Raw genomic sequence first — 26,535 nt, 5'->3', positions numbered from 1 at the left:
GTGGGGTTAAAGAGTTATAGCCAGCACTTGTAAAAAGTTACTTTTTTGGAATAGAACCCACAGGATCCCTCTAATAACATGGGAAAATCGTAATCTAAAACAGAGACAGATAAAGATTAGGAAAAGATTAAAAACTGCCCCCCTCCCTAGCAAAAGTGCTTTGATTATATTTGTGGTTCCTTGTATCTGTTCTGCATTAGTAACAGACGTTGCAGAAACGATAACAGACGTTGCGGAATTAATTTCTAGTCATCCATGTAATGTTTCATTTTTGTCATGAGAAATATGTGGTGATTAGAAGATTCCTGAAAAGTGTGGCTGCTATAACATATCTTTAGAGAAGAAAAGAGTCATTCTGCTTTATCTGTGAGGAACTTTGTGTTTGGGCAAGATTTGTTTCACAAGTCAAGTTGGCAGTTCAACACAGTGAAGTAATGCTCATTTCCACTTCACTGATTGTAACTGACATGGCATTTCTCTATCTTTAGTGGCAAAAGTTGCTTTCATTCAAAGGAATCAAAGCCCTTTTTGAAGTACACCACCTCTGTTCTCTACAACAGAGTTCCTCAGGTCTTACAAACTGGTTACCCATCCCTTTTGACAAACAGCTGGAGAAGTCTGCCTGAGAGGACCTTCATCTTACAGCTAAGGAAAAGCTCTAGGGATGGAAAACTTCTTTGAAGGAGTTGGTTGTACCTCTTGAAGTTCCTGTATACGAGTGGATGAGTTGCTTTGTCTATGGAACAGAATAATAAGTGCAAAACAAGCATGATGGCTTTGACAGGATATTGTAAAGATTCTTACCCCTCCTTTTTCAGGGGCAGAAGAATGGGCAGTATTTCTCAGTGTTATCATCTTCAACTTCCCTTTCTTTACTCTCTGCTTCTTGTTTCCCGTTGCCCCACACTATATATAGGAGAGAAGTGTCAAGGAAGTTGAAGGGTAATGTGTAATATGCCATATTTCAATGTATAATTTGAATTCACTGTTTGGTGTAATGGTTAATTATATAAAGATATGGACATAATGGGTGGGCTCCCTTGTTTGCAGCGTGGAAGACCATATTAAATGGTGCTACTTAATATTATCTTTGCTGCAAATATGATAGATACAAAAACAAAACTGAGAACTCTTCTGGGGGGAAAAAAGGAACATGTTGCATTCCCCATTGCCATGCCTGATGAGCTGGGTGTTGTCATTACTTGTTCATGGAAATACCTAATTACATTATGAATTACAAACACATTATTTTGCTGTCTCTCCTCCATTTGCTCCCAGCCCTCCTTCAGAACATGATAGTGGTTAAGGCCAACTTTGCCCATTCTCCGTTACCTCTTTTTAGTCTTTCCTAAATAAACCACAGCAGCCTAAGACTTGTATGCCTTTGTCTAGAAGTCAAACCTTGCTTCTGAGAATGCTAATTGTACAGTTCCTGCAGTGCTTTAATGCTAGCTTACTAACACTCCAGTGGTAATGCAGACTATTGAAATAGCTGCTGAATGCTGTAAGTTAGACCAGTGGTTCTCAACCTGTGGGTCCCCAGATGTTTTGGCCTTCTTCTCCCAGAAATAGAAACACCTGGGGACCAACAGGTTGAGAACTACTGAGTCAGACCATCAGTGTTGTGAGAAGGTCCATGGAATATGAGTTCTGAGAGGAAACATGATAGCCATGTATAAATATGTGAAGGGAAGTCATAGGGAGAAGGGAGCCAGCTGGTTTTCTGCTGCCCTGGAAATCAGAATGCGGAACAACGGCTTCAAGCTACAGGAAAGGAGTTTCCACCTGAACATTAGGAAGAACTTCCTAACTGTGAGAGCTGTTCAGCAGTGGAACTTTCTGCCCTGGAGTGTGGTGGAGGCTTTTAAGCAGAGACTGGATGGCCATCTGTTGGGGGTGCTTTGAATGCAATTTCCTGCTTCTTGGCAGGTGGTTGGACTGGATGGCCCATGAGATCTCTTCTAACTCTATAATTCTATGAATAGTCTGCTTCTGAAGAAACTGTCCATTTCTTGCACACGGGACAGATCTACACTGACCTAATAATCCAGGGTCGACCCAGGGTGGTGTATGGAGGTGGGAGAGAGTCCCAAGTGGTCAGTAGCACTGAATGTAATTTGGCATCCCTGGACTGCCACCCTAACTGTCTCCTCCCACACTCCATGGCATGGTTTCTGGTCACTATATGGGTCCTGCCTGTCAGGTGTCACATGCAGTGACGCTGGCAGGCAATGAGAAAGGAGGAGAGGAAGAATTCTCTCTGATCTCCTCCTCCCTTCCCATTGGGCTCCATCACACTAGCCAATGTTATTGCAGGCAACAGCTAACAGGTGGGACCTGTGGCATGGCCAGAAACTGCTGCAACACAAAGGGTGGGAGGGGACGGTGACTGCCATCCCATATACCTCGGTTGCCCAAGCTCGGGAAATATGGGGTGGCAATGGGAACAATAACATTTAGTTCCATTTCAGAAGTGGCCCAGCTCTTCCAACAAGCCCAAAGTTAGGGGATCGTCCAAATTCTAGGCCAGAATTTTGACTTTCGCCAGACTTTGAGTAAGGCCACATTTGGCCGCTATGGAACTGATCCACCCTACACCAGCCTAAGTGGTCAATGCAGATGTGTCTGTATTGATTTTGTTTTAAGAAAGAGGTTTAAAAGATAATAAAGGGAAAGGAATGGCCAGTTGGCCAGGAAATCCCATCCTTGTTGTAAGGAAAAGAACTATTATGGGATCTCATTGCCTCCACTGTAGACATGTCACTGCTGGCAAGAATAGATTCTAAAATCAGTAATATATTTTTTAAACCCTACAATATGACATACTCTAGGACTTGTTCTTTTTTCTGTAGAACTCATTAGGCTCCACTGTGGTTTGGAGAGTTCACATTTTCTCATTGTATCTTTCAGATGAATCTCTGTTTTAATAAATGTCAGAAACTTTATTACCTCAAATTGGGTTTGTCACCAAAGTTTTATATGAAAAACCTGTTGCAGTTCCAACAAGAGCTGCTCAAAAGCATCTTGGAAGTCGCTTTATAGAGGAGAAAAAGGAAAACCATCTTGCATTGTTATAGGGACATTCCTTGGGAGCTTTTAATTGCTGTAGCTTGCAGCTATAGTACTGATTGTACTGTAACAGAAGAGAACAGGCGGGTACATTTTAGTTCAACAACATAATTGAAACATGAAAGTTCAAACTGTATACTCATTCCCTCCCTTACCCAGGTTCTGTAACTATTAAACACAAATGTATAGTTGAGAAAAAGCTACAATTATGTATTTCTTTAATTTACCTAACATTTGAGTATTTGGGCTCAAGGAGGGAAGGCTGGGATATACAGAGTAGTCGTTCTAAATTTAGAAGTACGTGCCACTGAAATCAGTGGCACATACTTTCAGAAACTGAAATTTCCGAGTGTGTGTTTGAATTTTTCTTTATAAAAATGGTAAAAACGAAAGATTCTAAGGGGGGAACAAAGCTGTACCTTGCAGAACAGTTATCTACACACCTCTCTGTTTTCATCTTGTTTAAATTGTTTGATCTGCGTATTGTCCTTGATATAAGGGGCAGGGAAAGAAAATTATTTTTATAAATAACTAGATAAATAAATAATCCAAAAACAAATGAATTTATTTTTTTAATAAACACACATTCATTGTGCTTAGAGTTGTCTTGTGTGTTTTTCACTTCTACCATTACAGACTGATCCAAAAGCTCAATTAGCTTTAGAGTGTTTTGTTTTCACTATGACTATTGCACTTGAGACCTGAAACACCTTTTCACTTCAAACCACACTCTATCTAGGTAATCCAGTAAGTAAAAGTTTATTAAGAGAAGAGTATATAAGAATAAGCAAATCTAAAAAGTTCAAAAGTTTATTTCCAAGATACCAAAATTCCAAAATCCTTTCAGATATAGTCTCAAGAGTCAATCCTCAGATATATCCATAAACATGATAACATGAATCCAAGACAGGCAACCTATGCCACACATGAAACTAGAACCAAGAACAAACTTAGAAACTTGAATACACGAATCATCAGACATAGGACCAAGAGCAGTTCATCTGAATACAATGTTGCTCTCATAAAGAAAACCACTTTAAAGGCCTCAAACCCTCCCATGACATCATTCCTCACACACCTGCTTTATCTCTAAGCCGTTGGGAAAAGCGAGTCTGTCTCTGTTGTACGCTCTGCCTCCGAAGTTCCAAGCATCTTGATTTGGACAAACATTCATCTCCCACATTTCTCTCAGCCTGCACTTCTGGCAGATTCTCATGCGAACTGATACCGCTTTCTCCAGTCTCATGGGAAGTGCCAGGAGATTCCAAAACAACTGTCTCCAGTCCACTTCTATCCTCCTCTGGGCCCTCCGAATCTATCCGAGAACCCCCTTTCTCATCTTCTGAGCACTCAGAATATGACCAGGCTACAACAATGACTTACATTTCTTAAAATGACATTACATTTTTGTTGTTGACTAAATGGAAAAATTCCTTGTAGCCTTAAACTTCTTGACGGTATCTTTTGAAATCTTTAAAACTCTATCTGCACGTAAATGAATTCCTTCTCCGTTTGCTTATACTCTCTTGCTTAGGCAATGACTTTGCTTAATAGATCAAAAGATGTGGGATTTGAGAGAGCCTTTGTGTAAGTCTTGCTTTCAAGGTTGGCTTTATCTGTAACTCCTGAAAACTTCATTGCACATGATTGGAATATGAAATGATTTTCTGAAATAAAAGTGTTTGTGTCTGATGATCTAATCTTAAAATGTCTATAGTCTAGGGAATGGTGTCAACCAAGTCTGGTAGTATGTGCATGCATGCTGGCTTGAAAACTAGTCCCATGAAGCTAGCAAACACTAAGCAAAGTACAGTGCATGTACCAGATTGTTATCATCTACTACAATACTGACAAGAAAAGTATTCTGAAGTAAGGATGGAAATATCACAACAGGGTTCTCCTTTTGCTCCATATTTAATACTGCCTCCATTTTGTAAAGATATTTATTGGAAAAAGTCTGTAGCATTAATTCGGATTTAATTCCAACTTCTTAAGATTGAATAGCAGCATTCTAAATAAAACAAATTGCTGTGTTCTAATTAAAAGACATCAAATATTTGTCATGCCTATTTACAATGAAAGATCTTGTGTGGCTTGGAACATTTTCTGCATCCATTCCCAATTGGTTTGATAAAACATTCACAGAGAATCCCGATTTCATGTTTTGTTCAATAAATATTTAAATTACAGAACCAGAAATGCCAATCTGTTTCACAATGATTCTCATGTTCCATAAACTTGGCGAACTTGTTCTTGTTCCCTCCTTGATGTTCTGATCTGGAACTTCATAAGATAAATGAATAACAGGTATCTTCCGCTTATTTGAAGAATCTTTTAACAATTTGCTTGCATGTTTGTGCTACATAAAATGTACACTTTTCCACTTTCATTGTTATTAAAGTTTTTCTGTAAAAGTACGATGGAACTGTAACATCTTTTATTTTAGTAATTTCAGAGGGAGATCGAAACATGTTCTCAATTAATTTCAGAGGAAGGTCTGCTTTCACTCTTTTTTAAGAGAGGAAAATGGTATATGTCGTAAACAAATATAATTGGCGGCTCAAATCTGCGAGACGGGGTGAGCTCCCGTCTGTCAGCCCTAGCTTCCCATGCGAAGACACGAGAGAAGCCCTCCGCAGGATGATAACACATCTGGGCATCACCTGGGCAACATCTTTGAAGACGGCCAATTCTCTCACACTAGAAGCGACTTGCCTCTATTTTCTTCTGATGCAATAAAAAATCAGCATCTAATCATGTTTTTAATTATTCTATCAATTCCAAAGAGTTTAAATATCCATAACCTTGGCTAGATTTTGTGATGAGCTATTTTCCCACATTAATTCAGAAATACGTTACAGCAGGGGTATCTGACTTTTTGGCTTCCCTGGGCCACATTGGAAGAAGAAGAATTGTTTTGGCCACACACACAATACCTTAACACTAATGATAATTGATGATGGAAAAAAAAGTCTGTGCATAATTTTTGTGATATTCGCCACTACAGATAACAAAAAAAAAGTCATCACATAATAATCTTAATTATGTTCCACAGTGTTTGGAGATCCATTTAAAATTGTCGAGTAGGTCTTCTGGTTGAACTGTTTGCAGTTATGTGAATTTCAGATAATACTCTATTCCATTCTATCCTGTTGTCGTCTACAAAGTTCATGCCCAAGAGCCGCACAATCAAGTTACACACACACACACACACACACACACAAATCATAATATGTTAGCTAAGTTTATGATTTTGTGTTGGAGTGCATTCATAGGTGTCCTGGGCCATAATAGTAATAATGATCCTCATGGGCTGCAGGTTGGGCAAGCCTGCTTTAAATTATGGAGCCATGCCCTTATATGGCAAAAATTGATCTCTCTTTTTTTCAGAAGCAAAGACCTATAGCTAATGCAAGTAGAATCAATGAAAGTCATGGAATAACATTTCATTGGATGACTTTGAGCAAATCACATTCTCTCAGTCTAAGAGGAAGGCAGTGGCAAGTCTCCTCTGAATAATTCTAGCTAAGCGAATCTTGTAATGGGTCTCCTTAAGACAGAATCAGCTTGAAGACACACTACAGCAACAACAATAACAGTATTATCATGGGATGGCCCTACTACAGTATGTTATCAAGTCTGTTCCTCTCTGTTCTTCTGCTCCCAGATCTGTACTTGCGGTCAGAAAACCACCTGATAAGGCCTGTTGCTTGTAAACTGCTTATTCAGTAATAACAATTACTTCACAGAGTTCTATCTTTTGGGAACACATTAACTGTTTCCTAATTGTTTATTCTTTCTTGCTGCTAGCACATCCTCCCATTCTCTTCTGTCATAATAATACAGTAGAGTCTCACTTATCCAACATAAACGGGCCGGCAGAACGTTGGATAAGCGAATATGTTGGATAATAAGGAGGGATCAAGGAAACGTCTCTTAACCATCAAATTAAGTTATGATTTTACAAATTAAGCACCAAAACATCATGTTATACACCAAATTTGACAGAAAAAGTAGTTCAATCCACAGTAATGCTATGTAGTAATTACTGTATTTACGAATTTAGTACCAAAATATCACAATATATTTAAAACATTGACTACAAAAATGTATTGGATAATCCAGAATGTTGAATAAGCGAGTGTTGGATAAGTGAGACTCTACTGTAATAACAACAACAACAACAATTTTATTTCTTACCCACCTCTCCGTTTGGCTTGAAGTATGTCTTAGCACAATCAAAACACATAAACTCTGCAAAAATTCTATAATTTTTCCTCTGTTATCTTCCATCTCTTAGATTTCTAGGTCATAGTCAGGAACTTTTACCTTTTTAGAAAAAAGTTTTTCTGTTTGTAATGCATTCAGAACATATTGCAACAGCAAAAAAGACTCCTAACATTATAAGATATTGATGATTCTCATAAAATTGACTTGTACTCCACAGTAGTTATGAAACATTAATATGTTTTAATATGTCACGACATCTTGTGTTGACTTTTGCTGCAATAGGCACACATTGCTGCTTCTTGGAAATTGTTGTTTTGGGTGATTTTATTAATATTGGGTTAAGCGTATAAATGTCTCCTCTTACTTAAAATAAAAATTAGAGCAAATCTTGCTCTGGATTCATGTCTTACTTAAATCCAGTGAGGCCCTGCTCTTGGTCCTGCCGCCGTCACAGAGACAGGGGACGAGAGACAGGGCTTTTTCGGTGGTGGCTCTACGGCTGTGGAACTCCTTTCCAAGGGAGATTAGGAAAGCCCCCTCACTCATGTCTTTTAGGAAGCAGCTGAAGACCTGGATGTGGGACCAAGCTTTTGGCCCATCCTAAGATACGGTTGATATAATCTGATGTATTTGTTGGATTAATGTGAAGTTGAATACAGACTGGCTCTGACTTTTGGCCCTATGCTACTGGCCCTGTTGTAACGGTCACACAGTGTTTTACTGTTTTAATGGGGTATGATATTGGTTTTTAAGTGTGTTTTTACGATTGTCTGTTTTTACTATATTTTGTATTATATTTGGCATTAATCTTGCCATTATTTAAGACCGCTCTGGGTCCCCCTGGGGGAGAAGAACAGTCTATAAATTAAATAAATAAATAAAATCTAAGGCACCAAGTTATTTAGGTTTCTCCCTTACTAAACTTAAGACCAAACAAGATTTCAGCTCCACTTGAAATTCTAATTTGCCTTTAGTCAGCCTATGACATCATGGAATAGGTGATGCAATATTACAACATCCAAGCATCAAAACCACATCTCTACTTTATAATCAAAGAAACATGTCAGAACTTTTCACAGAGGCCCTGTTGACTGGAAAAAAAACAATGAAATGAAGACACTGCATGTAGGTTCAGAAGGATTACAGCATTCATTTAACATTCGCAGCAAAACAAATGTGGAGTCAGAGCCATTACATAAGAAACAATCTCCTTACATCTCTGTTGGTTAAACAAATATGAATCTTGACAGTCTCAGCCTCACCAATCAGGGTGGGGAAAAAACAAATGACAAGAGAGAAATCAGGGAAGGCATAAAATGTAACCTTGTACCCTTGTGAAAGTATGGATGAAAATCTTCAACCGTTAGTTCCGGATAATATACTTTAAATGAAACCGAAATTTTCTACAGAAAGTTAACAGAACTTGTAGCATGAACTTTTCTTAGTCTTTAAGGTGCTACAGTATTCTTTATTGCACTCTTCTACAAACACAGCTACCCCCTCCAAAATTTGCAAGTAACTATTGGGATAGTTTTTTTCAAGAGTGCTAAAGTTTGTCTCAACTATGCTGCCTGAAGTAGCAATGGAGGTGCTTCTCCATGCAAAATATTTTTTTCACTTAGAAAATCAGTGTTTTTGCTTTTGGGGGTAAAGCTGGTTTTAGAAAGGTTCTCGCCAATATCTAGTTTTCAATATGCAGGATTTTTTTTTAAGTTGAATTTAATCAGGTAAGCCCTCTCTAATTGAGTCCCCAATAGCGCAGCTGGTTAAATCACTGAGTTGCTGAACTTGTGGACTGAAAGGTTGGCTGTTCAAATCCGGGAAGCTGGGTGAGCTCCCACTGTTATCCCCAGCTTCTGCCAACCTAGCAGTTTGAAAATATTCAAATGTGAGGAGATCAGTAGGTACAGCTCCATTGGGAAGGTAATGTCGCTCCATGCAGTCATGCCGGCCACATGACCTTGAAGATGTCTACAGACAACACTGGCTCTTCATCTTAGAAATGGAGAGGAGCACCAACCCCCACAACAAGGCGTAATGTCAGGAGAAAACCTTTACTTTTTTACTAAGCCCTCTCCTATAATTTGATGCAGCCCAGACCCATGTTTGGAGTACAGTGTCCTTCCAGGACCACCCGCAATAAGTGAAAATCCGCAAAGTAGGGACACTATATTTATTTTAATATTTATACATTATTTTGCATATACACTATTTTAAGTCTTTATCAACCAATCGTGTGTTGATAAAGCGCCTCCTTCTCCTCCCATTGCTGCTTGGGCTCCTTTTCTCTCCCTTTGGCTTCTCCTTCCTCCCTTCCTTGGGCTATAAATTATAATTTTTTTATGATTTATAATAGTCTTTTTAGAGTTTATTGAAAAACTGCAAAACAGCGAATCCGCAAAAGGTGAACTGCGAAGTAGTGAGGGAACACTGTATACAGAATGAATGAATGAATTTACTTGCTTATCCCACCTTTTTCCTGACCTAGGGCCCAGGCAGTTGGCAACAGTTTAAAACAAAGTTCAACTAGCATCTTAATTTACAAAATATAAAAAATAACACATTTAAAACATAACAAACCTCACACTGGAAACATCCTCCTGCCATGTGATTTAAAAACCAAAGTCCTACCTAAGTACAAAGGTCTTTTCCTACGTTGCCTATAGCAAGAGAGCAGAAAGGGGCCAGAATGAACTTCCTATCAGAGGGAATTCCACAGCCTGGGAACAGCCTCTAAGAAGGCTTTTCCTCATGTCCTCACCAAGGACCAATCTATACTACCACAATTTCAAACTGCATTATATGGCAGTGTAGATGGGATCCATATGGGCCTGTGATGATGTTGGCACTGAAAGAAAGCCCTCCTCTGAAGATCCTATTCAGGGAGTCTTATATAGGGAGATTGTCTGGACTCAAGCAGTGTTGGGTTTTAGAGATCATAGCCAGCCCTGAAACAGATTGCTGGCCAGTGAAGCTGTTTCAGCCAGAGAAGTTCCCAGTTCCCAGTTATAATCAACAGCCTGGCTGCAGCATTTTGGACCCAAAGAGTTTCCAAAATTTACTGAATTGCAGTAATCCAAACAGGATGTAATAATCAGAGCAACCATTGCTTGATCTTACATCTCAAGGCACAGCTAGTGCACTAGTTTTACCTGTGCAAATGCATTCCTGGTCACCACTGAAACCTGGCTGTCCAGGCTCCAATCTGACTTCAGCGTACAACCAAGCTGCAAATTTGAGATTTCACTGAGGTGTAATCCCATATAGTGCCGGTTGAAGCCCTATTTCCTGATCTGCCTCATGGTTGACCAGAATTAAGCTTCAATTTGTTCACCCTCATTACTGATGCCTGGCAGTGGTTTCAGGTTGAAACAGATTTAGATGGAGAGAGAAAGCTGGATGTCATCAACATACCAGTATATAGGAAAATCCAATTATATGCCAGAAAAGGTTTATTTCTACTTTGAAAAGGATTCTAGGGGTGGTGGTGGTTGAGGGGAAGGAGGAAAGGGAGGACAATGACAAAAAGGATGATATGTAGAAGGCACAGTGTTATATACATTCATATGATGAGAAGCATAACAGGGAGGACTCTTCTATGTTGTACTTGAAAGAGAAATTGACATGGCACAAATCTTCTGTTGCCAGTTGATTCACTTCTCAATTGCAACAGATGATTTTTGTGAGCTTATATATGTGTCAGATCTTCCCTTTTAAAACACTTGCAAAGTCATTTGAGTTGCCAATGACTTCAGATTGTGTAGCTGTTTACAAATGTCGTCTTCTGTCTCCTTGGAGCTCTGTCTGTCATGTTCCGACCAACTGTCTCTTCACATTGTCTCACATAACAGCTGAATAAAACTGACATTGCATTATGACAGAATGGTTTCACCCTCTATCAAAAAATTGGAAGCAAGATAAAAAGAAGAAACTTGAGCAATGATGTTCATTTTTGTGTATAGTCCAGCCCTTTGTTGAAAGACATTCTGATGACATCTTCAGATTATCACTGAATTCAGCCACAGTTGACAATAGGCAGTGTGACAGCACTTCCACCATACTTAGGACCATGGTGATCTCTGCTGCATGTGATAATCATTGAGGAGTCCAAATGGAAAAGTCACTTGAAGAAGCAAGCTAAATATATGGTATGCTTCCAGATAGACAGCTCCGTATGGTACTATTCAAAAGGCATTCCTCAACTATTCTATCTTCCTTTAAAATATGCTGTGGTAAGAAAAAGATAGAACCATGGGAGATTTATAAAGGGAAGGTAGTCCTGTTTGGACCTGCTGTAATATTTCATGAATGAGACAAGACAATTGCACAAAAAAACTTGTATTGAAGCACCGATAATTTTGTTCTCAGTTCAAATTTATGCTTCACAGAATGCTCTAGGTCAAGCAGAAGACTTCGATGTGTTGACTGTCATTTCTGAAAACCTGAAAAATTCTCCAGACTCACAAATGTTTTGCTGGAAGTGGAGCTGTAATATAAAAACTCCTTGTAAATGGCAATGACAGCTCACACGAACTACTTGGATACCATGCTGTGTAAAATGATTTACTGGATAACTGTCTCATTTTTAAAAACCCTAATCTAAAGTCATCTGCCTTGCCTGAAAGAACTTCAAAAGCCTAGAAGGCCCTCATCCCTTAGCATGCAAGGGAAAAGTTAGAAGAGAAGTATGTCTTGATATTTGGGAAATCTGGCTCCATTATCAATAGAAACAAAACATTTGTCATCGTTAACACTTGATACTTTCTTTAAACTTGTACCATAGCATGAAAGTAGAGGAAAATGTTATTTTCTCCTTGTTCTTCTGTTCTGTCATACATCTGAGGTTTTTATGCAAGTAAAGCAGTTAATCATTGGCAGATTGTTCTTTCCCTCCTTCTACCCCATCACTTCCCCAATTGGTTGGAACTATTTTATGCATAATATCCTCCATAATAAATCATAATACATCATAATAAATTGTGGCAAGTTCTTGGTGGTATGGGGATACCAAATCACCTTATCTGTCTCCTGAGGAATCTATATAACGTTTAAGTAGCAACAGTAAGAACAGACCATGGAACAACAGACTGGTTTAAGATTGGAAAAGGAGTATGACAGGGCTGTATATTCTCACCCTGCTTATTCAACTTGTATGCAGAACACTTCATGCCACGTGCGGGGCTTGATGAATCCAAGCCGGAGTTAAAATTGCTGGAAGAAACATTAACAACCTTAGATATACAGTTAGTACTTTGATGGCTGAAAGCAAGGAGGAGCTGAGGAGCCTTATAATCAAAGTGAAAGAAGAAAATGCAAAAGCTGGATTGCAGTTAAACATCAAGAAAACTGTATAGCAACCAGACTGATTGATAACTGGCAAACAGAGGGATAAAATGTGGAGACAGTGACAGACTTTGTATTTCTAGGCACAAAGATGACTGCAGATGCCGACTGCAGCCAGGAAATCAGAAGATGTTTACTTTTTGGGCCAATCTTGATAAAATAGTGAAGAATAGAGACATCACACTGGCAACGGTCCAGATCGTTAACTCAATGGTATTCCCTGTAGTATTCTATGGATGCGAGAGCTGGACCATAAGGAAAGCTGACTGAAGGAAGATAGACACTTTTGAACCGTGGTGTTGGAGGAAAATTCTGAGAGTGCCTTGGACAGCAAGAAAATCAAACCAGCCCATACTCCAGGATATAATACCCGATTGCTCACTGGAGGGGAGGATATTAGAGGCAAAATTTAAGTACTTTGGTCACATAATGAGAAGACAGAAAAGCTTGGAGAAGATAATGATGCTGGGGAAAATGGAAGGAAAAAGGAAGAGGGGCTGACCAAGGGCAAGATGGATGGATGATATCCTTGAAGTGACTGGCTTGACCTTGTGAGCGACAGGAAGCTCAGGACTGGGCTGGTCCATGAGGTCACGAAGAGTTAGAAGCTATTGAACGAATAAACAACATTCTCCATTCTGGTTTAAGGGATAACAAACTCCATCATTGCTCCATATTGAATATAAGTAATATTGCCGAAAAAGCTGAAGGTAGCAGTGAGGAGGTGGGTAATTCTAAAGTAATGATCATGATGTACATGGAGATGACATGTATAATGTGCAGTCAAATGTATCTTGTATAGCATACAATGGCACATTCCTTTGACATTCATTATGGAGGGGTAGGATTTCATTATGATAGAAGTCTAACTTCTTGTCATGAAAAAAATATGATTTACAGCAGAGTCTCGATTATCAAACGTAAACGGGCTGGCAGAATGTTGGATAAGCAAATATGATGGATAATAAGGAAAGATTAAGGAAAAGCCTATTAAACATCAAAAAAGGTTATGATTTTACAAATTAAGCACCAAAACATCATGTTATACAACAAATTTAACAGAAAAAGCAGTTCAATACGCAGTAATGCTATGTAGTAATTACTGTATTTATGAATTTAGCACCAAAATATCACGATGTATTGAAAACATTGACTACAAAAATGCGTTGGATAATCCACAACATTGGATAAGCGATTGTTGGATAGACACTCTACTGTATATCTAAATAAATGCAGTGACTTGGGGAATGAGAAAAACTGATACACCAGGTATGGGAATTGTGTGGCATTCAGATGTTGCTGAACTTCCAGACAAGATAGACAATGGTGAAGTATGCAGTGAGTTGCAGTTGAACATCTAGAGCAGTGATTCCCAAACTCTAGTCCTCCAGATGTTTTGGACTCCAGCTCCCAGAAACTTCATTTGCCTTGGCCAGATCAGGAATTGTGGGATCTCTAATCATTGGCCAAAGCACTCAAATACCTTGAAGACCAGAGTTTAAGAAAAGCAATCTGGAGCAGTGGTTTACATTTTTTTCCAGTCATGGTCCTTCAGAAGACCCCCCCCCCCCCCCACCACCACGGAAACCTCTGTCCCTGGATTTTCCTGCGGAACCCTAACTCTGTCCCTAAGCTTTATGTTATACAATATAATACTAATAATAATACAATATAGTAATGTATAATAATAATAATATTGTAATATAATAATACTAATATATTAAATGTGATACTGCTGATAATATATAATGATATATTGTTTTCTTGTATATTTTTATATTTTAAGTTGTAATGTTTTTAATTGTGAGCTGCTTTGAATCTCTGCATGGAGAGATAAAACAGGATATAAGTAAATAAATAACGTATTATGCCTGCTTATCATCAAGCAAACTCTGTTGGGAAAAAGGTGGAGCATGTATTAGTTTCTCTTGTGTAAAAAAGATAGAGGCAATTCCCATCTTGTTTGTTGTTTCGTCCAGATTTCTCTATGCTGTAATTAGGGGATAAAAAAGGAAATTCTTCACTCACGGGGAAACTAATGGGTGTGAGTTATTTAAATTACACATTGCTATATACAATTAAAGCGGTTTGAAATATGGGGTGCCTGATTTTTTATTAAGCCATAAATTGCACAGCAGATGGCATGACTATGGCTTGTCTTCTCAGTTCCCAGTTTGGATGGGTGCAGAGAGGTTACATCTAGGAAAGGATGTGTGAAAGTAACCAAAGCATCCCTTGCTCCAGTTGTGGTTTAAAGGCCCCAGGCAGGTCTTTGAACCCCTGTGCAAGCACTTGGATTTTGTCTTCTTGAGGGGAAAAAAAGGTCCAACTAAATGAAATCAGTACGCAAGCAGGCTCAGCTTAGGGCCCCATCTACACTGATCATTTAAAGCTGTTTCAAACTGGGTTTTGAAGAAAGTGGGATTGCTGTGCAGATTTTTTTTCATGCCAGGAGTGACTTGAGAAACTGCAAGTCACTTCTGGTGTGAGAGAATTGACCGTCTGCAAGGATGTTGTCCAGGGGACGTCAAGATGTTTGATGTTTTACCATCCTGTGGGTGGCCTCTCTCATGTCCCCGCATGAGGAGCTGGAGCTGACAGACAGAAGCTCATCCCGCTCCCCGGATTCAAACCGCTGACCTATCGGTCAGCAGTCCTGCTGGCACAAGGGTTTAACTCATTGCGCCATTGGGGAGTCCATCAATAAATCAAACCAAACGTAGTGAAACAAAAATTACATAGTGACTTAGAATCTGCACAAACATCCACATTAATTTACAGAGCCAACTAGAGTTCACAAAGTTGTGTGGGTTAGTTGTGTGGCCAATGATGATAACTGGGCTGACATGAACTAGCAGAGCCAGATATAAAATAGTTCTCATGGAACTCATGAGCCGATATTCTGCTTGGAAGTTAAACTATTGAGCATTCGTTACAGATATATGATAGAAGTGGACTATGTCCACGAAAGCTTGGGATAAAAATGTTTTCCCAGTTGGTCTCAATGGTGCTCCTGGATTTCTTTATGCTAGAATATGGGATGTGCAACTGTATTTGCAAATCTGGTTGTTTTGCATGCAGCTTCCATTTCATGAACCTTTGGAATTCAGAAAATGGACACCCAGTAGCAATTTCTTTCAAAGTGAGGGATTAGTGGGGAGGTGGGCCAGGTTGAACTGGGGAAACCTTACAAGAAGAAATGAACTATATATGTCTAGCCAGTCTAGGATGCAGTCAGAGAGAAAAAGCAGTCTATGCAATCTGAATTTCTCTCTTTCTCTCTCTTTCACAGGAAGCATTCCCGGGACTGCAGACTTGGCCAAAATGACTGAGTGACTTCTTTTCCCCTTTGGATTTTGTTCCCCCCTTTTTTGGCCTGCTTCCCTCTCCTTCCCCTCCCCGACCCCTTGGAGCATACATCCACTGGGAAGAGGGGAAGGCAAGAAAAAGAAGAGGAGGAAGAGGAAGAAGAGCTCAGCTCGATCAGGTATGGAAAGCAGGAGGTTGGAGGACTGGGGGTTCATCTCCAATGTAGAATGAATGCAGTTTGGTGCCACTTGAAGCGCCATGGCCCCGTGCTATGGGATCCCTAGCTCTCTTTGGCAGAGCAGCCTAACGACTGTGTAAAAGTACTACTACTAAATAATATAATCCTATACCTGAAGCTCCAGAAGACAAAATAAATGCCATTTACTCACCCATCTATTTTTTTGTTGCCTTCCAATCTTAATCTAACATGATCCATCTTAAGTCTTAGAAATGTTTACTAGGAAGTAAACTGCACTGTAAAGATCAGGCCTGGGCAAACCTTGGTCCTCCAGGTGTTTTGGACTTTAACTCCCACAATTCCTAACAGCTTACTGGTGGTTCTCAACCTTTGGGTCCCCAGGTGTTTTGGCCCACAACTCCCAGAAATCCCAGCCAGTTTACCAGGTGTTAGGATTTCTAGGAGTTGAAGGCCAAAACATCTGGGGACCCCAGGTTGAGAACCACTGAAGTAGAAAGAGAAAGATAGAAAAAGGATATTGATAAAGAGAGAGGTTGAGAGAAAGAAGAAAGATTGAGAAAGAGAAAGACTAAATTAGAGAATTTCAGATAGATAGAAAGACAGAGAAAGAAAGAAAAGGATATTGATAGAGGTTGAGAGAGAGAAAAATGATTGAGAAAAAAGTCGAGAGATCTAGACAGAAAGACTGAGACAAGAGAGAGAAAGAAAGATAGAAAAAGGATATTTATAAAAGAAAGAGAGAGAGGTGGAGAGAGAAAGAAGAAATGTGTTGTCGAAGGCTTTCATGGCCAGAATCACTGGGTTGCTGTGGGTTTTCCGGGCTGTATGGCCATGTTCCAGAACTATTCTCTCCTGACGTTCCACCCACATCTATGGCAGGTATCCTCAGGGGTTGTGAGGTTTTTGGGAACTAGGCAAGTGGGGTTTATATATCTATGGAAAGTCCAGGTGGGAGAAATAACTCTTATCTGTTGGAGGCAAGTGTGAATGTTGCATTTGATCACCTTGATTAGCATTGAATGGCCTTGCAACTTCAAAGCCTGGCTGCTTCCTGCCTGGGGGAATCCTTTGATGGGAAATTATTAGCTGGCCCTGATAGTTTCTTGTCTGGAATTCCCCTGTTTTCAAAGTGTTTTGTTCTTTATTTACTGTCCTGATTCTGGTGTTTTTGAAATACTGGTAGCCAGATTTTGTTCATTTTCATGCTTTCCTCCTTTCTGTTGAAATTGTCCACATGCTTGTGGATTTCAGTGGCTTCTCTGTGTAGTCCGACATGGTGGTTGTTAGAGTAGTCCAGCATTTCTGTGTTCTCAAATAATATGCTGTGTCCAGGTTGGTTCATCAAGTGCTCTGCTCTGGCTGACTTCTCTGGTTGAGTTAGTCTGCAGTACCTTTCATGTTCCCTGACTCGTGTCTGGACAATGCTGCCTTTGGTGGTCCCTATGTTGACTTGTCCACAGCTGCATGGCATACGGTAGATTCCTGCAGAGGTGAGAGGATTCCTCTTGTCCTTTGCTAAACGTAGCATGCATTGGATTTTCTTAGTGGATCTATAGGCAGTTTGTAGGTTGTGTTTCTTCATCAGCTTCCCTATGCAGTTGATGGTTGCCTTGATTTTTTTTTTCGTGTCAGGAGCGACTTGAGAAACTGCAAGTTACTTCTGGTGTGAGAGAATTGGTTGTTTGCAAGGACATTGTCCAGGGGAACCCGGATGTTTTGATGTTTTTACCACCCTTGTGGGAGGCTTCTCTCATGTCCCCGCATGGAGCTGGAGCTGATAGAGGGAGCTCATCTGCGTTCCCCCTGGGTTGAATTCGAACCGGCAACCTTCAGGTCAGCAACCCAACCTTCAAGTCATCAGTCTTGCCGGCACAAGGGTTTTAACCCACTGCACCACTGGTGGGCTTCGATTCTCTTGATGTATGGTAAGAACACTTTTCCTCTGGGTGGATCTTTGCCTTTCCTCTACTGGCTTGTTCTTGGCCTTGCAGCTCTTCTGATGTTTGTGGTGGAGTCTCCATTCGCCTGTGGAGCCCAGTTGAGGTGGTTCAGTTCCCCTTGAAGGAGGTGGGGGTTCGCAGATCCTTTCTGTATGTACTACCAGGACTTTGAATGTGCTTCTTTTTTTCTTTTCTTTTTTTCGACCTGGGTGATGGTTGGAGTTTTTATGTAGAAATGCATGTGGACAATTTCAAAAGAAAGGAGGAAACCATGAAAGTGAACAAAATTGAGCTACCAATATTTAAAAAAACCCATCTAAAATCAGGACAGTAAATAAAAATAGTTTTTATGTAGGTATCTATCCCTGTGTGTAGGTTTTCTGTAAACTGTGTGGCCCAATTGTTGATTGGGTTTGCGAATGACTAGGACATCAAGAAAAGGCATTTTTCCTTCATTTTCCTTTTCCATGGTGAATTGGATGTTTGGGTGGATGCTGTTGAGGTGGTCCAGGAACTTGCTTAGTTCTTCTTCTCTATGGCTCCACATGGTGAAGGTATCACCCACAAATCTGAACCATACAGTAGGCTTTTTATTGCTGTTTCCAGGGCTTGTTTTTCAAAACGTTCCATGTAGAAATTTGCTATGACAGGGCTGAGAGGGCTTCCCATTGGACACAACCTACAAACTGTCTACAAACCCACTTAGAAAATCCAACAAATGCTGCATTCAGCGAAGTACAAGAGGGATCCTCTCACCTCTGCAGGAGTCTACCCTATACCATGCAACTGTGGACAAGTCTACATAGGGAACACCAAAAGCAGCATTGCCCAAACACGAATCAAGGAACATGAAAGGCACTGCAGACTGACTCAGCCAGAGAAGTCAGCCATAGCAGAGCACTTGATGAACCAAACTGGACACAGCATATTATTTGACAACACAGAAATGCTGGACTACTCTCATAACCACCACCTCAGAGTACACAGAGAAGCCAATGAAATCCACAAGCATGTGGACAATTTCAACAGAAAGGAGGAAACCATGAAAATGAAAAAAATCTGGTACCATTATTTATTTTTAAAAAACCCCTCTAAAATCAGAACAGGAAATAAAAAAAAACACTCTGAAAACAGAGAAATTCCAGATATGAAAAAATCAGGGCCAGCTGACAATAAAGGATTCCCCCAGATAGGAAGAAGCCAGGCCTTGAGGCCACAGGGCCATCAAATGCTAATCAAGGTGATTAATTGCAACATCCACACCTGCCTCCAACAGACAAGAGTTCTTTTTCCCACCCTGGACCTTCCATAGATATATAAACCTCCCTTGCCTAGTTTCCAACATACCTCATAACCTCTGAGTATGCCTGCCACAGATGTGGGCAAAACATCAGGAGAGAAAGCTTCTGGGACATGGCCATACAGCCTGAAAGCCTCACAGCAACCCAATACTTAGAAGACAGTGGGATTCCAGACAGAAAACAATCAGGGCCAGCTAAAACCTCCCAACAAAGGATTCCCCCAGGCAGGAAGCAGCCAGGCTTTGAAGCTGCAAGGCTATCCAATGCTAATTGCAACATTCACACCTGCCTCCAACAGACAAGACTCCCACCCTGGACCTTCCACAGATAATATAAACCTGCCTTGTCTAGTTTTCAATAGACCTCACAACCTCTGAGGATGCCTGCCATAGATATGGGCGAAACGGCAGGAGAGACTGCTTCTGGAGCGTGGCCATACAGCCCGGAAAACTAACAGCTACTCAGAAGAAAGATTGAGAGAGAAAGGAGGGAAGGAAGGAAAGGAGGCGGGCTGGCGCTGCGCGGCGCTCCTGGCGGCGGGGCTCCTTCTGGGAGCGAGCTCCTGCTTCCCGGCGACCGGCTTATTCCAGCCTGAGCGCGTCGCCGGCCGGCCGCCGCTGCTGCTGCCGGCTCTTTGTTCGCCTTGTGCCGCCGCCATCGCCAGCTGCTTCCCCTCGCGAGGGACCCTCCTGCGACCCAGGCCGCCCGGCAGACCATGGTGGCGCCGCCCGGGGAGCGCCGAGAAAGCCCCCCGCAGAGGCGGCAGAAGGGCGGCCAAGCGCCTGGGAAGCGGCGGCGGAGGCGGCGGAGGGAGAGGAGCCGGCCTCTGCGCCCCTAGACCTTAAAGAAGGGGAGCAGGAGGAGCGGGAAGGGTCCCCTCTCCCTCCCTTTCTTCCTAAGCAGTAAGTCTGCGGGTAAAGAGGATTAAACGACGGGGCCGGGGCTTTCTTTGTCGTGCTGCTTCATCTTCAGAGATGGCTTTCCAGGGCAAAGTTCTTTTCAAAGGAGGGCGGGAGGGCTGCTTTTAGCCCACCCCATGCCTCTGGTGCCATATTTAAAAGCCGCACAATCAGGTGGATACCTAAATTCTGGAATTCTTGAGCAGGATTTCCAATGATTTCAGATCAATACGCCTCCTGCTTTGACTTTAAGGTGCCCATTGCTCCTGGTTCCATCAGCTATAGTGTCTTCTCCCCTGCAAGGATCCATATCTGGGATCCATCCTCCCAATCTGCTTTGGGTTGGAAAAAAGGCTGTTGTTGCAGGAAGGCAGAAGGAAAAGCAAACCTGCTCTCATAGGTTAGAATATATAAATTGAGGAAAGCCCTATTCCTGGCCAGATCTATTTACTGGTCCTTTGAACAATCCAATAGGGTTGCAGTGAGTTTTCCAGGCTGTATGACCATGTTCCAGAATCATAGAATCATAGAATAGTAGAGTTGGAAGAGCCATCCAGTCCAACCCCCTGCCAAGAAGCAGGAAATCGCATTCAAAGCACCCCCGACAGATGGCCATCCAGCCTCCAAAGAAGGAGCCTCCACCACAGTCTGGGGGAGAGAGTTCCACTGCCGAACAGCTCTCACAGTGAGGAAGTTCTTCCTGATGTTCAGGTGGAATTTCCTTTCCTGTAGTTTGAAGCCATTGTTCCGCACCCTAGTCTGCAGGGCAGCAGAAAAAGAAGCATTGTCTCCTGACGTTTCGCCCACAATATGATGTTGTGTATGGCAGGCATCCTCGGAGGTTGTGAGGTCTGTTGGAAACTAAGCATGTGGGTTTTATATATCTGTGGAAAGTCCAGTGTGCGAGACAGAACTCTTGTCTGTTGGAGGAAAGCATGAATGTTGCAATTGGCCATCTTGATTAGCATTGAAAAGCCTTGCAGCTTCAAATAATAATAATATATAATACTTACTTTATTTTTGTATCCTGCCCCATCTCCCTGAAGCGACTCGGGGTGGCTCACATGGGTACCAAGCCCAGTAATACACAATAAAATACAATAACATAGATACATTCAAAACATGTAAACATAGCATGTGAAATACAATAAAAAACATACTCAGAACCAATACCAATAGCCAGTGGCCGTGGGCGTATTCAAAATTGGGGCAAGGCACTAAAATGTATATGTGTGAAATATCTTTTAACTCTGAGAATGAGCCAAAAAAGTGCAGTATCTGGGTATAGGTGGAGGTAGGGACCTGGCCAAAGCCTGTCTGTTTCCTGCCTGGGGGAATCCTTTGTTGGGAGGTTTTAGCTGGCCCTGGTTGTTTCATGCCTGGAATTCCCCCGTTTTCTGAATGTTGTTATTTATTTATTGTCCTGATTTTTGAGTTTTTTTCATACTGGTAGCCAGATTTTGTTCATTTTCATGGTTTCCTCCTTTCTGCTGAAATTGCCTACATACTTATTTACTGTCTAAAATTTGGATACCTCTGGAAGGTAGCCATACAGCCCAGAATACTTACAGCAACCCAGTGATTCCGGCCATGAAAGCTTTCAACAACAGATTTAATCAATACTTTCTCAAGGAGGGCAATGCATGGGAGTAGACACAACATTGAGAAGTATGGATGCCTTTGGGAACAACCGGCATGAGATGGTGTCATATCTGAGTGTTTTGTGCTGTCATTTCTGGAAAGACCCCTTAGTCAGCCAAATTATTTTGAGGAAGGAGGCTTGTTATATAATAAACATAAAAATGGCCTAAACCGCAAATAAAATTGGAAACATGTTTGTTTACCTTGGCTTTTCATCACTGAATGTAATAATTCGCTCTGGTCCTGCTGTTTGGGTAACTTTCTTTATAATAACTTTTCTTCTTGATTTAATCTCATTTTTAAAATCACTTTTCATGTGGGATGGTTTATCCTGTTCGGATTCTTACTTCAGTTTAGTTTAGTTGTTTGCCAGTGTGTAATAGACAAACAGGCATAGGCAAACGTAGGCCTTCCAGGTGTTTGGGATTTCAACTCCAAAACACCTGTTAGGAATTGTGAGAGTTGAAGTCCAAAACATTTGGAGGGCTGAAATTTGCTCATGTTTATTTTTATCGTGTCAGAAGCGATTTGAGAACATACTGCAAGTCACTTCTGGTGTTAGAGAATTGTCTGTCTACAGAGACTTTGCCCAGGGGACGCCCAGATATGTTACCAGCCTGCTGGGAGACTTCTCTCATGTCTCCACAAGCTAGAGCAGATAGACAGGAGCTCACCCCAATCTCACGGATTCAAACCGGCAACCTTCAGGTCAGTAGCCCAGCCTGCACAAGGGCTTAACCCATTGCACCACCACGGTTCCTTGCCCATGCCTGATATAGAGGGTATTACCTTTTCTCCAACTCCAAATTTGGCAGCTGCCAAATAACAATATATCTCAACGCCTGTAACAACTGAATATTGTTTTGAAAAAAAAGAAAAGAATGCATTTTAATTCTTTTTTCCCATTGGGTTGGTGAAATCTTTGCAATGATGGTTGAACAAGTAAACCAGCAACAAAAACTATTTATTGTATATACCCACTCATTGAAAAGCAAGTTCCATTGACTAGGCTTAGGATCATAGAATCATAGAGTTGGAAGAGACCTCATGGGCCATCCAATCCTACCCCCTGCCAAGAAGCTGGAAAATCACTTTCAAAACACCCCCGACAGATGGCCATTCAGCCTCTGTTTAAAAGCCTCCAAAGAAGGAGCCTTCACCATACTCCAGGGCAGAGACTTCCACTGCTGAACAGCTCTCACAGTTGGGAAGTTCGGATGGAATCTCCTTTCCTGAAGTTTGAAGCCATTGTTCCATATCCTAGTCTCCAGGGCAGCAGAAAACAAGCTTGCCCCCTCCTCCCTATGACTTCCTCTCACATATTTATACATGGCCCTCATCATGTCTCCTCTCAGCCTTCTCTCCTTCAGGCTAAACATGCCCAGTTCTTTAAGCCACTCCTCATAGGGCTTGTTCTCCAGACCTTTGATCATTTTAGTTGCCCTCCTCCGGACACTTTCCAGCTTGTCAACATCTCCCTTGAGTTGCGCTGTCCAGAATAGGCTACAGTATTCCAGGTGTGGTCTGACCAAGGCAGAATAGAGGGGTAGTATGGCTTCCCTGGATCTAGACACTAGACTCATATTTATGCAGGCCAAAATCCCATTGGCTTTTTTAGCTGCTGCATCACATTGCTGGCTCATGTCTAGCCTGTTGTCCACGAGGACTCCAAGATCTTTTTCAAATGTATTGCTGTGGAGCCAGGCGTCACTCATTCTTTATCTTTGCATCTCATTTTTCTGCCTAAGTGGAGTATCTTGAACTTCATTTTGTTAGTTTTGGCCAACCAACATTCTAATCTGTTAAGATCGTTTTGAATTCTTCTCCTGTCTTCTAGATATAAATGTGTAGGATTGTGCTCTCAGGGCAGTTTAGAAGTTGGAAAACTTCTGTTGAACTGCATTGGAAATCTATGGGGCATCGGTTTTTCTCAGCCTATAAATTTCATTATACTTAAGCATTCAAGCTTCTTTAATAGCAGGGCTTTGGTGCCTTGCAGATAGTTAACTGATCATGATCTTTTTATCACTTTAATTTTGATTACTGGGACATTTCTTTACATCTAGTTGGGCCTTTGCATTTGTAGGCTTCACTTTTGTGCATATGATTATTTGTGGAATATGTTCTCTCCAGGTATATTTGCATCCTCCATTGTAACTCTGTGGTCAATTCCCACCATAGAGTTTCACACAAAGACCTGGAGTGAACACTTCTCTAGGCATTTGTAGGTCTCTCAGTGCAAACTTTTTTCCATTCGCGACTCTTTTCTGCCCAGTACATTTTTACATGACCCCAGATAAAGGTAAAGGTAAAGGTTTCCCCTGACATTAAGTCCAGTCATGTCTGACTCTGGGGGTTGGTGCTCATCTCCATTTCTAAGCCGAAGAGCCAGTGTTGTCCATAGACACCTCCAAGGTCATGTGGCCGGCATGACTGCATGGAGCGCCGTTATATAGATAGATATATAAAATAGGTGTATAAAATAGGCAGGAAGCAGCCAAACTTTGAATCTACAAGGCTAGTCAATGCTAATCAAGGAGATCCGTTGCAACATTCACACTTTGCTCCAACAGACAAGAGTTTTTTCTCTCAACCTGGACATTCCACAGATATAAAAACCCCACTTGCCTAGTTTCCAACAAACCTCACAATCTCTGAGGATGCCTGCCATAGATGTTGGTGAAACATCAGGAGAGAAAGCTTCTGGAACATGGTCATACAGCCCGGAAAACTCATAGCAACCCGGTATATAAAATAAGTATAAATTTGGCACCTGTTTCTCAATGAAATACTAAGTTGCTTGAAAAATAAATCTGTTAATGAAGTACAGTTGTCCCATTGGTGTAATTGTTAATTTTATCTGAACCTGAGCTCAGCACTTCTAAAAACGAAGGTCTATTGCTTTCCCACTACTACCACACCATCACCTTGGAATTCATTAACATCTCTTTAAATGTCTGTAGTTGTGGGAAAAGGCTGATGCTAGACTGAGCTCTGTAATTTTGTCTACATGTGTATCAGAAATCTTGCCATGGTGTAGAAAACTAGCTTGAGTTTGCTGTGAACCGCTCGTTCAGTGGCTTCTTTGCAGTGAAAAGTGCCCAATCTTCTTGTGGATTTATGGCAATAGTTACTTCAAACGCAAGAAATATTGTAGAGAGGAACTAGGATTCCAGTTGCTAAACCTAATCTGTCCAGTCTTTCATCCCAAGGTTCAAGCTAGATATGGTGGCAACAGCTCTATACAAGCTCGTATTTCATGTCTATGTTGAACCACATATATGAGACCATCTGCATTATCTTTTGACATCCCAAAACATGGCTGAAACTTGGTCCATAACTTTTCTTAAGATGAGTTTTCCTCTTTGTTTCCTCTTGGCTTTCTATTTCCAAAAATTTATATGTGGAGCTACATCTGTTTTATACATCTTGCTAGCCTTCTATTGGTTTTGGCGAGGTCATGGACACTTAAGAGGATGGAGATTTTAACATGGCCCATCAAACCTTTTGAAACACCAGCCCCAAAGCCTGATACAGTATTTCTTTGATTCCAAGAGGCATTTTTTCTCTCATATAAAATATTTAAAACAGGGTCTTAGAATTGCAGGTGCTTTTTAAATAAATATAAATAAAGCTTTTTTCCTGTTGGTGGTGCTGAAATGAGTGCGTGCCTTACAATCAGTGGTGTCTTAGAATCGAAGAAATGTTGTAGTATTAAGGTTGCATCTCAGGTTAAAATTTATTAGGAGTCAGCCCCAAGTGACTTGGAAGAGCTGTATAATGACGCCCCATCTACTCTACCCTATAATCCAGTTTCTGAATCCAGATTATCTGCTTTGAACTGGATTATATGGCAGTGTAGACTCATTGAATCCAGTTCAAAGCAGGTAATCTGGATTCAGAAACTGGAATATATGGCAGTGTAGATCGAGCCTGAATGTGATAGAACAATCTTTTTAAATATAGTAATTTTGAATTGCTAGGCCAACATGTCCAGATTAGTATTTCACCAGGGTTCTTTCTGCCATATTCAGAAATTATGAGGAACTAAGAGAAAACTCCTCAAAGGCAAACTAGAGCTACTAAGCTTGTTTGGCAAAACCTCCTCCAAAAGGGGAAGGCTTCAAGACTTCCCTATTCAACTCTTTTCAGCTACTTTGCACATTTTTTTCTAGTACTCAGAAAGTGTTAAATTGCTTCCGGTTTGTAGGATGCGTTAAGAACACGTAATGAGTATCTCAAATATAATAAATTCCTCTTGTGTTTGGCTGAGCTGCAGTAAGTTAAGATAGTACAGTACGATCCTCATATCTGCCAGGGGACCAGGAAACAGTAGATAACAGCAAACCGTATTGGAATGAATAAATTCTCCCAGAAGTGACCATGAAGTTGCCCTTGAGGACCTAGAAAATTACCGGAGAGGTATCTCCCACTGGTAACCTCCAGTGGAAACATACCGTGGAATTGCTTAAAAACTCCTAGAACATAACTGACTCATCAATTGCTATAGTGTTTGTATGCTAAGTCACTATAATGAAAGCATGTATTGTCTCTATGTGAGTCATGTAAAATTTTCTGGTCTGGTCACTTGCCATTTTTTTAAT

General features: G+C 41.0%; 1 protein-coding gene across 3 annotated transcripts in view; it reads left to right on the top strand.

The window, feature by feature from the left end:
- Positions 1–26,535, top strand: part of lrrc8d (leucine rich repeat containing 8 VRAC subunit D) — a 113,506-nt gene that overhangs the window by 31,324 nt on the left and 55,647 nt on the right. For 2 of the 3 annotated variants that reach the window (XM_062978041.1, XM_062978040.1), the window contains exon 2: positions 15,935–16,129. The gene's annotated coding sequence lies outside the window, so the exon portion shown is untranslated. Of the gene's footprint in view, positions 1–15,934; positions 16,130–19,939; positions 20,294–26,535 lie in introns of those variants that run through there. The other variant, XM_008109279.3, reaches the window with a different exon arrangement.

The sequence above is a fragment of the Anolis carolinensis genome, chromosome 4, assembly GCF_035594765.1.
Source record: "Anolis carolinensis isolate JA03-04 chromosome 4, rAnoCar3.1.pri, whole genome shotgun sequence".
NCBI classification, from domain to species: domain Eukaryota; kingdom Metazoa; phylum Chordata; class Lepidosauria; order Squamata; family Dactyloidae; genus Anolis; species Anolis carolinensis.
The sequence above is the reverse complement of the archived record's forward strand: the minus strand, read 5'-3'. Positions and strand labels throughout refer to the sequence as shown.